Genomic DNA, 18,384 nt, shown 5'->3' with positions numbered 1-18,384 from the left:
AATATGCAACATAATTTAGACAATTGTTTTTGTCATAATATTATAATAACTGACAGATAATAACAGCTCAGCTTCGCGGCTGAGACACGAATAGACTATTATCGTTTAAAAAAATGCTGCCACACTGCCGATGTCTTTGTTGACATGGTAGAAGAGGACTGACTGACTATAAATTAAACACTCTCACAATTAAATAAATAATATTCAGCAAACCTTCTAGTAGCCTACTTTCTTCAATCTGTCGCTCTTCTCCAGTGGGTTGGGCTAATCCAAAAGAAGTGAAAACAAGGGGGGTGTTCTGAAGACAGACTGTTACCTGTGAAACAGCGGTGCTCTGAAAACACCCCCATTAGCAATTAGTGCTTTCCACCTGATGAAATGAACGCGGCAAAAAAAATCGACCAATCAGAATTTTGGTCGAGCAAGAACGTATCGACCAAATAATCGACTAATCAACTGGGAGATTACAGCCCTACAATCTAGTAACGTCTCGGTTACATATGGTAACCCTCGTTCCCTGAGGGAGGGAACGGAGACGTACGTCGTGGTGAACGACGAATAGGAATCTCGCTAGAGAGGCCAATCTACTTCGAGTGAAACTAAAACAAGCCAATACACATTGGCGTGCAATCATTTGCATCAGCTGCGCAGCCTCGCAGCGCGGGTATTTAACGAGCAGCTGGTGTGATTGCACTTCAGTTTTTTGCTGAGGAGCCAAGCCTGAAAAGCTGGTCGCCCCGGCGGGTAGCAGCAGATGTGGCGACGGGACGTACGTCTCCGTTCCCTCCCTCAGGGAACGAGGGTTACCATATGTAACCGAGACGTTCCCTATCGTCCGGTCACTACGACGTACGTCGTGGTGAACGACGAATAGGAATCCCTAGCAAAGCGCCACAGCTGCTGCACCCCATCCAGCGCCCCGTGTAAGCCTCCTCACCTTCTTGCCTGGAAGGACGATAGGAGAGGGCTTACACCGAGAGTATCCGTCACTGTTGTTCCGTTATAACCCATACAGTGAGATTATTGGATAACACTGGGAAAGCGTGCCCGATCTGAGGGAGGGGAACGCTGCGGGAGCCACATTCTTAAGGAGAGTTATGTGGGAATAGACATATGGACTAACCCGAGGGTTGAACTGCATATGAGTAATGGGTGACTTAGCCCAAGGGAAAGACACGGGCTTCCATTAGGAGCAGCCGTGGAGAATATACACATATGGGATCCCCGTAGGGTCACACATATGGGACCCAGCCGAGACCCGGATCTCAAGGATTCAGCGGATAAAGGCCTGGCACTGGACGCTCCGCCATGTCCGTGCCGAGGGTGTTGGAGGACTCAACAGGTTCGACTCTGGAGCAATAAGGATGCACAGTAGGATGCAGCAAGCCGACAGAGCCGGTACTCACAGTGCTTCTACCCGTTTAGGGTGAGAACACGGGAGGACACAGGCTCTACACGTAGGCTATAGAATCTAGCGAACGTGTTAGGTGTCGCCCAGCCCGCAGCTCTACAGATATCTGTTAGCGAGGAGCCACGTGCCAGCGCCCAGGAGGATGCAACGCCTCTCGTGGAGTGTGCATGCAACCTGAGCGGGCAGGGCACGCCTTGAGCTTGGTAAGCCAAGGCGATGGCATCCACTATCCAGTGGGCCATCCTCTGCTTGGAGACAGCCTTTCCCTTCTGCTGGCCTCCGTAACAGACAAAGAGCTGGTCTGAGGTCCTGATGCTTTGAGTTCTGTCCACGTACATACGCAGAGCGCGAACGGGACAGAGCAAAGCCAGGGCTGGGTCTGCCTCCTCCAGGGGCAGCGCTTGCAGGTTCACTACCTGATCTCTAAAGGGAGTGGTAGGAACCTTGGGCACATAGCCAGGCCGGGGTCTCAGTACAACATGGTTGTCACCCGGCCCGAACTCTAGGCACGATTCGTCGACCGAAAATGCTTGCAGGTCCCCTACCCTCTTGATCGAAGCCAGTGCAATCAGCAGCAAAGTCTTCAAGGAGAGAAGCTTTAAGTCTGCTGACTGCAAAGGCTCAAAGGGAGCATCCTGAAGTGCTCGAAGCACCAGGGAAAGGTCCCAAGAGGGTATGGAGGGAGGACGAGGAGGATTTAATCGTCTCGCCCCCCTAAGGAACCTGACGACCAGGTCGTGCTTTCCTACTGTTTTGCCATCTATGTGGTCATGATATGCTGAAATAGCAGCAGCATGTACTTTAAGGGTGGAGGGAGACAGCCTTCGCTCCAACCCTTGCTGCAAGAAGGAAAGCACTGACCCTATCGAACATCTTCGGGGGTCCTCTCTACGGGAGGAACACCACTCGACGAACAGGTTCCACTTCAAGGCGTACACACGTCTCGTAGACGGTGCTCGCGCAGAAGTGATGGTGTTAAGTACCTCTGGGGGTAAGTCACCTAGAACCTCCGCGTCCCGTCCAGGGACCAGACATGGAGTTTCCAGAGGTCCGGACGCGGGTGCCATAGGGTGCCCCGTCTCTGAGTCAGAAGATCCTTCCTCAGAGGAATGGGCCAGGGAGGGACTGTCACGAGGAGCATGAGTTCTGGGAACCAAGTCCGGGTGGGCCAATAGGGAGCCACCAGAAGGACCTGCTCCTCGTCCTCCCTGACTTTGCACAGGGTCTGTGCAAGTAGGCTCACTGGGGGAAATGCATATTTGCAGAGGCCCCGGGGCCAGCTGTGAGCCAGTGCGTCCGTGCCGAGTGTTCCCTCGGTCAGGGAGTAAAACAGCTGGCAGTGGGAGGTCTCTGAGGAGGCAAACAGGTCTACCTGAGCCTCTCCGAACTCTCTCCAGATCAGCTGAACCACCTGGGGGTGGAGTCGCCATTCTCCCGGGAGCACAGCTCGTGATAGCTCGTCGGCCACACGGTTGAGCACACCGGGGACATACATGGCTCGAAGCGACCTCAGATGCTTCTGACTCCAAAGGAGGAGATGGCGGGCGAGTTGCGACATGCGACGGGAGCGTAGACCACCTTGTCGGTTGATGTACGCAACGGTCGCAGTGTTGTCCGTACGGACCAGCACGTCTCTGCCCTGTAGCGGCCTTTTTAGGCGGCTCAGAGCGAGACGAACTGCTAGCAACTCGAGGCAGTTGATGTGCCAGTGCAGTTGGGGGCCCGTCCACACCCCTGATACTGCATGCCCGTTGTACGTGGCACCCCAGCCGGTGGCAGAGGCATCTGTGAATACCACAGCATGCCTGGACACCTGTTCCAAGGGGACTCCTGCCCGAAGGAACGAGGGGTCTGACCACGGGCTGAAGGTCTGGCGGCACGCCGGTGTGATTGCCACCCGGTGAGTGCCGTGATGCCACGCCCATCTCGGGACTCGGCCGTGAAGCCAGTGCTGAAGCGGTCTCATATGAAGCAGCCCGAGCGGAGTTACCGCTGCTGCCGCTGCCATATGCCCCAGGAGCCTCTGAAAGAATTTCAGTGGGACCGCCGTCCTGCCTTTGAACGTGTTCAAGCAGTTCAGCACCGACTGAGCGCGTTGCTCTGTGAGACGCGCTGTCTGAGCGACCGAATCCAACTCCATACCGAGATAAGAGATCCTCTGCACGGGGGCGAGTTTGCTCTTCTCCCAGTTGACCTGAAGGCCCAGCTGGCTGAGGTGCCTGAGCACGAGGTCCCTGTGTTCGCATAACTGATCTCGAGAGTGTGCCAGTATGAGCCAGTCGTCGAGATAGTTGAGAATGCGAACGCCCTGTTCTCTCATGGGAACAAGGGCCCCCTCCGTGACTTTCGTGAAGACACGAGGAGACAGGGCCAGCCCGAAGGGCAGGACCTTGTACTGATATGCTCGACCCTCGAACGCAAAGCGCAGAAACGGCCTGTGTCGAGGAAGAATCGAGACATGAAAGTACGCGTCCTTCAGGTCGATCGCTGTAAACCAATCTTGGGGACGGATGCATTCGAAAATGCGTTTCTGCGTAAGCATTTTGAACGGTAGCTTGTGAAGGCTCCGATTCAAAACTCGCAGGTCCAAGATCGGTCGTAACCCACCACCTTTCTTGGGTACAATGAAGTAGGGACTGTAGTGCCCTGACCTCATATCGGCTGGAGGGACCGGCTCTATCGCGTCCTTCGCCAGTAGGACTGCGATCTCCGCGCGCAAGACATGGGCATCGGCTGCTCTCACTGTAGTGGAGTGGATGGCCCGAAACTTGGGGGGACGCCGGGCGAACTGAATCGCATAGCCGAGCCTGATGGTCCGAATGAGCCAGCGAGACGGACTGGGGAGCGCTAACCAGGCTCGCAGAGACCGTACAAGCGGGACCAAAGGGACCGTAGGCGTACCCGGAGTGGGGCAGCGAGGTGGAACACAGGGGCTCGACTCGGGAGGCTCTCTCTGGGAGGCAGCCCGTAGCGGAGTCTGAGTGTGCTGTGCAACACTTACCTGATTCCACGAGGCCGGAGGTGCAGGAGGCGGCTTGGTTGCGTCCTCGAACTGCACACTGCTGCCTGCTGGCGATAGAAGAGGCGGATGAGAGTGGTGAGGATTCTCTCCCCCCACTGCTCTCCGGGCCCTCTTCGGACCCAGAGATGTAAGAAACTGCTCTTTTATTGAAAATTTGGGTACCGCTGGTTTTGAGGCCAGCGGCGGAACAAAAACAAAAGGAAAACAAGGATTTTCCACCCGGCCCTCTTCCGGGGGATGGAGCGATGCGGTCATCGTCTCCTGGAGAGCAGTCCCTGCCATCTCTGGGTCGCCCGTCCTAGGGCCGCTTGCTCCTGGCTTTGCCGCCCTTCTTAGCGGGGTCCTGGACGGGCGGGGCGGCCCGCCTGCGACTGGCTCCACGGCGCCGTTTAGATGGAGGCTGCTGCGGCGGCGCGGGAGCAGGGGCAGACGCAGGAGGCCGCCCTCGGCGACGAGCAGACTGAGGAGCCGCAGACGGAGGGGTGGGAGCAGCAGCTGGCCGCCGCGGCAGGATGTGACGGATGGCCTCAGTCTGCTTTTGTACAGCCGAGAACTGCTGGGCGAAATTCTCGACCGCGTCGCCGAAGAGGCCGGTCTGGGACACGGGGGCGTTAAGGAACCGGAGCTTGTCGGTCTCCCGCATGTCCGCCAGACACAGCCAGAGATGGCGTTCCTGGACCACCATGGTGGACATCGCACGACCCACCGACCGCGCGGTCACCTTCGTCGCACGAAGCGCGAGGTCCGTCGCGATACGAAGTTCCTGAAGAACTTGGGGATCATGACCACCCTCGTGCAGGTTCTTCAGTGCCTTGGCCTGATGAACCTGCAGCAACGCCATGGCGTGCATGGCAGAGGCAGCTTCCCCACAGGCCTTGTAAGCCTTGCCGGTTAGATCCGACGAGTACTTACAGGCCCGTGAAGGGAGACACGGTTCTCCGCGCCAAGTGGAGTTAGGGCACAGTTGCATAGCAACGGCCCGTTCCACTGGCGGGATGCGCGTGTATCCCTTAGCTGCCCCGCCATCAAGGGTGGTGAGGGAGGAGGAGCCACCGGAACGGTTTCTGGCAGTGAAAGGTGCCGTCCACGCCCCCGTAAGCTCCTCATGCACTTCCGGGAAGAAAGGCACTGGGGTGGGTTGCTGAGAACCAGCGCGCGCCACCCCGAGATACCAATCGTCCAACCTCGAGGGTTCGGGACACGGTGGAGGATTCCACACGAGCCCGACCCCGTTGGCGGCCCGGGAAAGCATGGCCATCATCTCCGGGTCCGTCTCAGGCATCGTTGACACACCCGAAGGAGGTAACGGCGCTGAGTCGTCATCCGCAGAGACATCTGACCCACCCTCCGATGCCGCGATCGACATCTGATCCTCACAGGGAGCCCCAAAGGAGACAACCGGTACACACCGCGAGGATGGTCCAGCTTTCTCCAATGGGGGCTCAACTGGCTGCGGAGCATGAGAGGGGTGAGGGCTCCTAGGGGGTTGGTTCCCCGAAGGAGACGCGCTCACCGTGATCCTCAGGTCACCCACGTCACTGCCCGAAGCAACCCTCTGAGGAGGATTGGATCGAGGCAGCGGCACGGGGACTCCGCCCCTTTGCAGGAACGTGAGTCTCGACCGCAGCTCCGCGATGGTCATCTTCCCACAATGGGTACATGACTCATCCACAAACGCTGCCTCAGCGTGTTTAATGCCCAGACACACGAGGCAGCGTTTGTGACCATCCTGTGAGCCCAGGTAACGACCGCATCCAGAAACACACAGATAGAAAGTCATTTTTTCTCACTTGAAAAAGACGCTCTCTATCTGTGTAAGCTCTTTTAGGGACTGCTCTCACTGGTGCTGAAACACACAGGGGGAACAGACACTGCGAACACAGACGGGAATGTGCACCCGTCTGTGCGCTCTCTCTCTTCTCGCTGTCTTACCAGCTGTGACAACAGCCTTTGAGCGCTCAACGGCGCACCTTACCAGCTGTAAGAACAGCTTTTTGTTTGCTCAGTTTTTACCGGACAAAACACAGAAAAACAAACAAACACAAAGAGAAGACTGTCCCCGCTGCCGTGTTCTTACACCCGCACCGAAAGAGAGATCCAACGGCTCGTCTGATATCACTCTCAGAAGACGCATCGAAGTGCTTGGCTCCGAAGCAAAAAGCTGAAGTGCAATCACACCAGCTGCTCGTTAAATACCCGCGCTGCGAGGCTGCGCAGCTGATGCAAATGATTGCACGCCAATGTGTATTGGCTTGTTTTAGTTTCACTCGAAGTAGATTGGCCTCTCTAGCGAGATTCCTATTCGTCGTTCACCACGACGTACGTCGTAGTGACCGGACGATAGGGAACTACTATTAACTAACAAGAAACTCTGATTAACGAATTAGTAAGTAATAGCACAAAGATGAAAGTGGTAGTACACTATTAACTAATCAATAACTACTATTTTTTTAATGCTTCCCGGAGAACTACTGAACAAGTTTCATAATTCATGCAAAACTAATCAATAACTAATGCAGGAAAAATGCCTAGCACTACATTAACATTTGAACTGCTATTGTAAACGAATAGACAAGGTTATTTACATTATCAATATTTAATAGCATAGCAGACTTATGATTTGAGAAAGCTTTCAGTAATTAGCCTATGCTGTCATATAGCAATAATTATCTAGCATTATATATTCATATGTGTGTGTGAATATATCTTGTGAATAGAAGAATCTACACTTTAGGATTGGCTTTTCATTAGTAACTACTGTAAGAATCATGGTAACTAACTAGTAATGACTCAAGTGTTACTGCATACTTCTATGGGAATTACTAATTATTTGGATCCATATTATAAAGTGAAGATCCGTCTCAATTTTATATAAAATGTCAAAAATCAAAAAAAGTTCTTGAAAAAAATCTAGTGAGCAAAAAATCAAAAAGTGACAAAAAGCATGTTCTTCGGCATGATGAGTGAATGAAGAATAAAGAATAAACCCCAACTTCTTTGTTCTTCAATATCATGATGTTTCATTCTGCAGGTTCTGGATCACTGGCGTCCTCTCTGTCCTCTCCTTCCAGATGCTTTCTGGTACTCAGGCTAATCACATGTTAAAAAATTAAAAAATAAATATCGGATTAGATCACGATCCAGATTTGCTGACGACTGAATCTCTTGTCACAGTGTGAACACTTGTAAGGTTTTTATCCAGTGTGAACTGCCTGGTGCAGTTTTAAACTTGAATGCAATTTTTTTTGTAGTTTTTTTTGTTTTTTGTTTTGTAGTTTTTTAATAACTAATTGTCAACCCCTAGTTTCAGGAGTTTTTGTTCACAAAATCTTGATATTAAGTTTTAGGTTGATATAACTATTGCCAAGTTGATCAAAAAGGAATTGTTGGTATTTAAATAGTTAATTTTTTACATTCATGTTAATATTACGTTGTCAGAATACACTGCTGATCACTTTCAGAAGTTGTAGTGAGGCTTTCTTTTCCAAAAAGAATATGAAGCATTTATACTATATTGGCAAAAGTTTTGGGACATCTGCCTTTACATGCACATGAATTTCAAGGATATCCAATTCTTAATCCATAGAGTTTAATATGGAGTTGGCCCGTCTTTTGCAGCTATAACAGCTTCAACTCTTCTGGGAAGGCTTTCCACAAGATTTAGGAGTGTGTTTATGGGAATTTTTGACCATTCTTCTAGAAGCTCATTAGTAAGGTCAGGAACTGCACTGATGTTGATGATGATGTATGTCTTTATAGACCTTGCTTTGTGCACTGGTGTGCAGTCATGTTGGAACAGGAACATCCCCAACCTATTCCCACAAAGCTGGGAGCATGAAATTGTCCGTAATATCTTTATATGATGAAGCATTAAGAATTCCTTTCTCTGGACCAGGGGCGATTCTAGGATTTTCATTTTAGGGGGGCTCAGCCCCCAATGAGGGTAGGATGTAAAAAAAAAAAAAAAAAAAAAGGTTAGTTTATGGTCTAATGCTCATTATTAAGTAGTTTCATTCATTCATCCAGTAACATGCATATGGCACGGTTTTATAATCACTGAGGTACCGAATGTGAGGTATCTAGGGGGGTTCGGGGGCATGCTTCCCCGAGAAAATTTTGATTTCTCTGATCTACATATGTGCATTTTAAGATGTTTTGAAGGCCAAAAAAATTGGATGACAATAGCTTTAAAACCATGTGCGGGCAGCTGTTTTTTTCTCACCTCATCAGCATCACACTCTTTTTCTCTTTGTTTTTATCTTGCTCTGTCTTTTCCCCTCCTAAAGCTGAGCTTTGACTGATACAGGCTTTTAATTTTTGTCTGTCAGTGAAGAAAGTAAACATAGGGTCAACTGATAGGTTGATTTATGAATCATTTTCTCAGACAAAGCTACCAGGAAAGCTAGGTAACTAAGTCCATCTACAATGAAATATAAATTATTTATTTAATTTTTTAAGCTTTTTAGCCTTTGTAATCAACAATACGGTTGGTTATTCATCAAGTCACCCCGTGAAAATCTATTTAATTTCAAATCATTTAACTAACCAGCTAAACGTGTATTAATGTAACTGTCTATTGGCAATATGATTAATCTGTTCTATATTTATTTCTATTTATTAAAAATAACAACATGAATTATCAATTTGCCACTTCTATAAATCAAGTACTTAAAAGAAAAGCACAAATCCCTTTACTCTACTCTTACTCTAATATATGTAGGCTATACACTTCTACTGATTCATTATTACTTAATACAAAACTATATTTATTAATACAAAACCAAATAACTCCACATGATGTTTCTCTCTCAAGGCCATCTAGTGCTTTCAGACAATGATGTGTGTCTTTAATCATTTCTGTGCATGGCAGCATAATGTAATAATGAAATACAAAATAATATGTTTTAAAGTTTAAAAAGTAAATTAAAATAAATCATGATCGTTTTCTAAAGTATGTTTTCATGGGTGTTAATCGCTTCATTTTTGTTTTGTAGAAAAAAACAACTATCACACTGATAAGGGCTGAAGGTGAACGCAGCGAAACGTATTGGTATTGGAAGAGAAACCGAACCGTCCCGTGTTGCTCCCAATGCTCCAGTAACATTACATTATGTAAACTGCAATGCATAAATGACAAAGAACTGCACCGATGCAGATGTAATATCATAGCAATCTATCAATAAATGCACTCACGACACACCTCGCTCTGCTCGGCGCCCCTGCAGATTGAAAAATGCGCTAAATCCAAGCAGACTCAGATAAGGGGAGGAGCCGAAACTTGACGCAGCTTGCCGCCGTTTCAAATGAGTTTTTTTAAAGGGGACTGAAGCGATAAAAAATATATTAATCAAATATTTTTTAGGGGGGCTGGGCAGAAGTTTAGGGGGGCTGAAGCCCCCCTAAAAAGGGCCTAGTGACGCCCCTGCTCTGGACCCAAGGAGCCAAGCCCAACCCCTGAAAAACTACCCCACACCATAACCCCACCTCCACCAAACTTTACACTAGGGATGTCCCGATCAGGTTTTTTTGCCCTCGAGTCCGAGTCCGAGTCATTTGATTTTGAGTATCTGCCGATACCGAGTCCCGATCCGATACTTCTATAATACATTAAAAAAATAAAGAAGAGCGAAAAAACAGATCCAGGATGTTCCTTATTTTTTATTTAATTAACCTTATTTTAACATTCAACAACACTGTTAACAAACAGAGCACTTCTATGAGGTAGCTTGAACAATCAAGTAATAAATAACATAAATTCTTCACTTTTGGACTTTAGTGCAACAGTAAATATAAAAAAAAGTCTAATATAAAAACAAATAGCACCTCAACTTAAAATACCCGGCAGGCATGTAAACAAATAAAAGTGCCACAGTGTTTGCAAAGCTAGTAATGTGCTTTTAGGAACTGCACTCCTAACTCTTACTGTCATCACAGTAGTAGGTTTCACAGAAGGAAATGTATGTTTTTCTTAATGAAAACTAACATCTCTACCTTGTCAGGTTTGAGCCTGTTTCTGTTCTCATCAAGGACATTTGCAACAGCACTAAAAAGTCTCTCACTGTCCACAGAGCTGCAGGGGGCACTGAGATACTGGGTTGCAACAGCAGCCATAGAGGGAAACATATTAGCATGTTCTTTCCAGTACTGAAGTGGGTCGCTTTTCTTAGGGGTGTTTTTTTCTGAGAGGTAGGTCTGCACTTGAGTTTCTGCTGATGTGGTACTCACGGACCGTCCCTGTGACTGCCTCTCTTGTAAGATTTCCTCAAAGGCGATGTCCAGGCTGCTACATGCTTCATGACGTGGTGCCTTGCTCACTGGTTCTGCTGCAGCCTCATTTTCCTCTGGCACTGCACTGACAGCCCTCCTCCCCTCTGTCTTTGCCACCTCCTGGATAAGGTGTTCCTTTGCAAGCAACAGGTTGGCTGACTTTGTGAAAAAGCTAGAAACAGATAAAAGTAACACACAATTCAAAACAATAAGACAAGAAGAGACACCACATAGCACAGCTCTTCAGTTAGGCAACTGCCTACACATGTACTCAATTAATAAACAATAAAAAAAAACTAACCTTAGAACTAAATTACCCAAAACTAAATTAAAAAGGAAGTAAAAAATAAATTGGCTTAATACTGGTGTCTGGTGATGACTTGACTTTATATAAACATGATGTACAAAAGGTGCATTTTAATTTTACTATACTTGCCCATCTTTGTATCTGGGATCTAGAAGAGTGGCGATGTAGAAGAGTGGCTCAGTTTCAACATCAGCAAAGCGCTTCTCCACTGCCTCCAGCAGAGTCCTCTTCATTGTTTTTATTCCCTGGTCATCATCATCCTCCCGAGACAGAACACGTCTGAGGACTAATGAGTGAATGAATGACTTAATGAATGCATGGGATTATAGTTTGTTTCAAACAACATCAATAAATGTTACAGTATAAAGTAATAAATAAAAATACAAATTACCTGTTATGGCAGGGATCACATCAGCTGCAGTTGCAGTCTCCCTGCTCACATCCCTGGTCAGCTCTTCAAAGGGGGATAGCACATCAGCAGTCTTATTCATCAGCTCCCACTGGTGAGCTGTCAGTGTTGCTGGTAGAGTGCGCTCAGCTGCAAAGACACTAAGAGCACGTTTTTGTTGCAGTAGGCTCTGCAGCATGTAGAGGCTGCTGTTCCATCGTGTCTGCACATAAGAGAACATTATTCACTTTATTTTTTTGTGCAAATTAGGTGCAGAGCACGTAATGTATTAGTGGCTTACTAAATCAAGTGTATGGGAAATAATAATACAATAGAAATACAATAAAGAATGTTACGAGAGGAATCTCACCTGTACATCCTGCTGTAGGCGCTTGATATCCATATTTAGGTCGATCTGTATGTCTTCTAGTCGAGAGTAGGCCAACGGGGAGTGTTTAAAATGGCCTACAATCTTCCTTGCGTTGGCCAGGGTCTCTGTCACGCTGCGCTGAGACAGCAGGCCCTCATGCACACAGAGTTGAAAGGAATGGGCGACACAGCCCACACTCGGCACCCCCATATCCCTCATAGCTTTCTTCATATTTGCCGCGTTGTCACGCAAAATTACGTGGACCCGTTGCTTGTCAATTCCCCAGTTGTTTAGCATCTTTTCCATCGATTGCTGGATGCGCTCTGCGGTGTGCGATCCGCGAAATTCCTGGACATGTAGGGTCGCACGGCGTAAAACAAAACTTGAGTCAATCCATTGTGCGGTAAGGCTTAGTAGAGACATGGGAGCTACGGACGAACTCCAGATGTCTGTGGTGAACGAAACATGGGGTACATCTGATAACAGGACAAGTAGTTTGTCAGAAATCTTCTTATAAAGGGCTGGCAGAGCTTTCTCAGTGAAATAGTGGCGAGACGGCATTTCAAATCGAGGTTCTATATGTGCTCCATAAGCATACGAAATCCAGGGTTCTCTACAAAGGCGAATGGCAGGTCACTCATTGCGATCATTTGTGCTATCTTGGCTGTGATGTCTTGCGCCTTCGCGCTGTCACGGGGCATTTTTTCTCTCCTCTTCAAACTCTCCTGCAGCGTGAGCTGACTCGTCTTCGGCTGGGTTGCCTGTGTAAACTCGCTGTATTGTGTCGGGTGTTTGTTTTTGAGGTGCCGTATCAGGTTTGTTGTGTTAAATGTAGCCTTTTCCTTTCCACCTCTTGCAATCCCAAGTTTACATATCTCACAGTTTGCTATGGCAATGTTGTTGTCATCAACTTTATAATAGCTCCAGACCGCAGACATACTCGCGCTTTCTGCTTCAAGCTGCTTCCGGCATTTAACCAATAGCGTCTCTGCAACAAAATGATGTCATGCCGCACGCGTTGCTGTTTCTGTGTGGAGTTAAAAGGGTCTAACTCTGTGCCACCGCATAACTATAGATGTGTTAAACAATAATGAGAATATATATATATATATAACTTATCCGAGTCCTGATCGGGAGGTAACGTCCGATTCCGATCGAGTCTGAAACCACGTGATCGGGCCCGATTTCCGATCACGAGATCGGATCGGGACATCCCTACTTTACACTTGGCACAATGCAGTCAGGCAAGTACCGTTCTATTGGCAACCGGCAAACCCAGACTTGTCCATCGGATATCCAGACAGAGAAGAGTGATTCGTCACTCAAGAGAACACGTCTCCACTGCTCTAGAGTTCAGTGGCGGCTGCTTTACATCACTGTATCTACATACATACATACATACATACATACATGTATACAACTGTGACCATGGAAGTGATTGGAACACCTGAATTCAATGATTTGGAGGAGTGTCCCAATAAGTTTGGCAATATAGTGTATATTTGTTATAATATTAACAAATATACAAGTATATGTGCTTAATGTAAAAATATATAGTGTAAATTACAAATCACGTTTCAGATTTGTGCTGGCTACTGTATACAGGCCACCAGGGCACTATAAAGATTTTATCAAAGAATTTGCTGACTTTCTATTAGAGTTAGTATTGGCTGCAGATAAAGTACTAATTGTTGGTGATTTTAATATACATATAGATAACGAAAAAGATGCATTGGGTTTGGCATTAAAAGACATTCTGAACTCTAGTGGAGTTAGACAACACGTGTCAGGACCTACTCATTGTTGTAATCATACTTTAGATATAATATCACACGGAATTTTTTTTTTGATGCCGTTGAAATTCTGCAGCAGAGCGATGACATCATTATCTAGTCTCGTGTAAATTACATTTAGCCAAGGCTGCAAAGCCGACTCCGTGTTACAAATATGTTAGACCTATCATTGGTACAACGAGCACACTCAGGCACTTAAGAGAGCAGCCAGAAAAATGGAGCACAACTGGAAGAAAACAAAACTAGAGGTATTTCGGATTTCATGGAAAGAGAGCTCGATTGCATACAGAGAGGCCTTAACACTAGAACGGCCATGGCGGTCATTTTGACCGTTTTGAATTTTATATCTGCAATAACTTTATTGAAAAAATAAATACAATCCTGCTGGTACCTGACTTTTCCTAAAAGTGTCTGTATTTTCATTTAAAATGTTTTTCATATAAATTACACATAAGGCAAAAAAACAAATGAACATATTTACCTATTTCGGCCATAGACGGTCATATTGACCGCACGGAATTTCGCGGTATTATTATAGGCTGTACCAATATACACAACAATAAAATGTGGTTAAAAATACACTAAACATATTCAACAACAAATCATTTAAATGTAATGATATTCAGAACAGAACAAGAATGAAAAAATAACTATAAACAAGCCAAAATGAAATGCGTTATAAGCGAAAGTGAAAGTAAGCGGCGTTAGGCTCACGTAACTTTCTAATTAGAATCAAAATGTTTCAACATTTGCGATGTATTTGGATGGTAAACTATTTCTTTATTATAGGCTTTGTACTTCACTCACGTTCCAATATCGACGGAAAAAATCATCCTCTTCACATGCGCAAAATGGTACGAATTGTAGGCTAGCCTACTAGGCTACAAACAGAGCAGTGGAATTTTTATGTTAGGTTGACTATTTTATTATTATATGTTATTGTGGCTATAATGAACAGGCTGCAATGTCAAGATTGCAATACTGGAATATGGTTGGGGTGTGTGTGTGTGTGTCGGCGGGCGCGACGCGATCGAACTGTGTAAACAAATATGGGCTACTCCGTCATTTTGTTCAGGACATCTACGGATATTATTTATTTATAAATGTATAATTAAACTTGTTTAAATGTACAGTTTGGTGTTGTTTTGTTTTTTAAAGACATATTAATACAATAAATGCATTAATCTCTCAATTGGGTATTTATCATTAAAGATATAGAGTTTGGAATATAGCGGTCAAAATGACCGCTTCCCAGATAGCAACATTGTTTCGGCCCGGATCCGGCCCACATCTGGCACTTGTGGAATGCGGATCTGGCCCACATGCAGCGTGGAATGACGGCCCTTGGGTGGCCCACTCCTGTTTGCCAGATCTGGGCCACAAGCAGGCCATAGCAATGCCACATGTCAGCCAAGAGCAAAGAAATAAACCAGAACTGGACCTTATCTGAGCCACAAAATCTGTGTATATTAAATATGGAGTCATCTCAGCCTTAATAAGCCTGTTAACAAGCAGAATCACTGAAGGAAAGAAGAGAACAGAAAAAGAGATGAGCAGAAACACAAGAACTACAACTGACTTCAGACACAGTCTAAGATGAAATCCACTGAAGAGAAAAGAAGACATTAAATCTGTGAAGATCTCAGCAGAGGAGGATTAAACAACTCCACAAACAGCATTACCAGCTTCACTTATTACTAACCAGACTGACTTTATTTCTGTCAGACGTCTACAAAAGTTTTATTGAGAATTAATGGGTTTAACTCTAATGTGTTTCATTTAAAGTCACCATAAGAGTGATTAGTGTTTCCATTAGTTGGGCTCTTGACTCTTAATATATCTTATATCTCTTTTGGCCACTGTGACAGTGTGTTTGTTGGACACATTTGCAGTAGCAAAGAAAGCTAAAGTGAAACGAGATCAGATGATGGTTACCTGTTGATGGTTTTATAATCATCATGAAATAACCTTTATGTTTGTTAAAAGCTTTAAACTGACAGTTATAATATTGCTGAATCTCATGCTGCAGAAACACAGGATTTGTGATGTGAAAATATTAATGGATCAACACAATTGTTAGATTCCAAAGACATCAGTGAAAGGTTATTTCATGATGATTATAAAATCATCAACAGGTAACCATCATCACCTGATCTCATTTCACTTTAGCTTTCTTTGCTGCTGCAAATGTGTTTGACAAACACACTGTCACAGCGGCCAAAAAAGACAAGAGTTAAGATATACTAAGAGTTAAGAGCCCAACTAATGGAAACACTAGTCACTCTTATGGTGACTTTAAATGAAACAGAGTTAAACCTCTGTTAATTCTCAATAAAACTTCTGTAGACGTCTGACAGAAATAAAGTCAGTCTGGTTAGTAATAAGTGAAGCTGGTAATGCTGTTTGTGGAGTTGTTTAATCCTCCTCTGCTGAGATCTTCACAGATTTAATGTCTTCTTTTCTCTTCAGTCGATTTCATCTAAGACTGTGGCTGAAGTCAGTTATAGTTCTTGTGTTTCTGCTCATCTCTTTTTCTGTTCTCTTCTTTTCTTCAGGGATTCTGGTTGTTAACAGGCTTATTAAGGCTGAGATGACTCCATATTTAATATACACAGATTTTGTGGCTCAGATAAGGTCCAGTTCTGGTTTATTTCTTTGCTCTTGGCTGACATGTGGCATTGCTATGGCCTGCTTTTGGCCCAGATCTGGCCAACAGGAGTGGGCCACCCAAGGGCCGTCATTCCACGCTGCATGTGGGCCAGATCCGCATTCCACAAGTGCCAGATGTGGGCCGGATCCGGGCCGAAACAATGTTGCTATCTGGGTTGCGGCAGTTCTAGTAGTTATGGAATTCTGGCACTTCTAGTGTTAAAAGCTGCTAGATCTGCTTATTTTTCAACCCTATTAGAAGAAAATAAACAAAATAATAAAATAATAAAATAAACAAAACCCTAGGTATGTATTTGAAACAGTGGCTAAACTAACGAAAAAGAAAGCTTCAAGCCCAGAAATTTCCAAGCAACACAGCAGTAATGACTTTATAAATTTCTTCACTTATAAGATTTATAATATCAGGGAGAAAATTATAACTATACAACCGTCTACTACAGTATCGCATCAGGCAGTGCATTGTTAGCCTGGTTCTACCAGACTCTCGTACATTTCATTTGTACAGAGAGTCTGGCCTCTCTCCATTGAGAAACGTTTACTTCCTTGTAGGCGGGTTCGCTGTTAAAGTTCAAAACAATTGGATCTGCCAAGAGTCACTCAGGATCTGCCATAGCCAATCGCTAACGTGTGGTCGTGACGTATGTCATGCGCCGAAACCGGCCGGAAACAACAAGTCCGAATGATCAGAGGATTATGTTTAGAATAAGATGTCTGTCAACGAGAGCTGCAGGTTTTGTTCATCGAATTTAAGAGTTCAAGGAACAATTGTAAATTCTAAATGTATATTTGATACTAAGGACAGTGATGTATTCAGTCAACTGTCGAAGCTGGGTCTAATCATTAACAATACGCCGCAAATGCTGTACAGTGATCACCAGGCTACTGCACGATACGGAAACATTTCAAAGGTGGAAGAACGAGGAGACAACGGAGACATGCCAGGGGGGAGATGCCAGTTCCACTGACAAGAGAGACAGAGACCCCACACCCTCTAAAACTCCAAGGGCCATAAAAAAGTCCAGAAAATCCAGTGAAATGCCATTGAGAAACATTGTGAAAGTATATAGTCCTAAGTATATAGTCCTAGTATATAAAGTATATAGTCCTATCTATAATCAATAGAAAATTAAACTGAATATAGGCTAAATAAATGGATAGTCCTGCAGCACGGATTTTTATTGCAGATAATATAACAAATAAATCATTATTGATAGGCTTACTTGTTAAAAGGGCTTTGTGTTTCATTTATTTGGCTATAGTCTACTGTCATCTGTCAGTTATGAAAAAAAAGAATGAACGAATTAATTAAAACGAATTAAATTAATAAATAATAATATTGACGCACATGCTTTTCTGTCTCATTATTGCAACATCTCTCTCTAATAACTGCATTAATAACTACATAATGAATGTAATTTGATACTTATGACTGATCATGCCCAAACGCGTGTTCAGCGCGTTCAGTCGATGTTTAAAATCTGCTGCAGTCGATGAAAACAGTCAGAGAATGTGTCAGCTAGCCGTGTGTCCCCACCATTAGTCTGCTATCAGTGGCTCAAACCTCCGTTACTAACTCTAAAATGAAGTTTAGGAATTAGCAACGGAGGCATGGGATTAGATGCGTAAGAAATTAGTCCTACATACAAGAGCATTTTAATGACAAAAATAATTTCAAAACGTCTTGAAATACATAATCTGAACAATGTTTCGAGGTGTGGTAACTGTAGTATAAGCGGAATAATTGACTTCAGGCCGTTGAATTATTAGAAAAATAATCCGCTTCGCGTCGTGACCGCATTACCACCTCGGGTGTGCATTATTTTTCTAATAATTAAACGGCCTGTCGTCAATTATTCCTTACATATTCTGCAGTTTTGCAACAACGGGCCGAATAGCTTTTCTCACGTCTTTCTCCGCTGCCATTACTGAACTCCAACGCAAACTGACGCACTACATCAACGTCATCGTTCTCAGCCACTCCCTCTGTTCACTGATTGGTCCTACAAAAAATTGGTTTCTGGAAACCTAAGAATATACAGCAGTCCCAGACGTAGTACTGAAGGAAAATGAAATTGAGCGGAAGTGCGTAGGAGGACGCAGCCAGGCTATTGTTTTCTACAGTATATTGCATTTTTAATGGGAAATGGTATGGAACT

This window comes from Leuciscus leuciscus, assembly GCF_965113295.1.
Source record: "Leuciscus leuciscus genome assembly, chromosome: 1".
NCBI classification, from domain to species: Eukaryota; Metazoa; Chordata; class Actinopteri; order Cypriniformes; family Leuciscidae; genus Leuciscus; species Leuciscus leuciscus.
The sequence above is the reverse complement of the archived record's forward strand: the minus strand, read 5'-3'. Positions refer to the sequence as shown.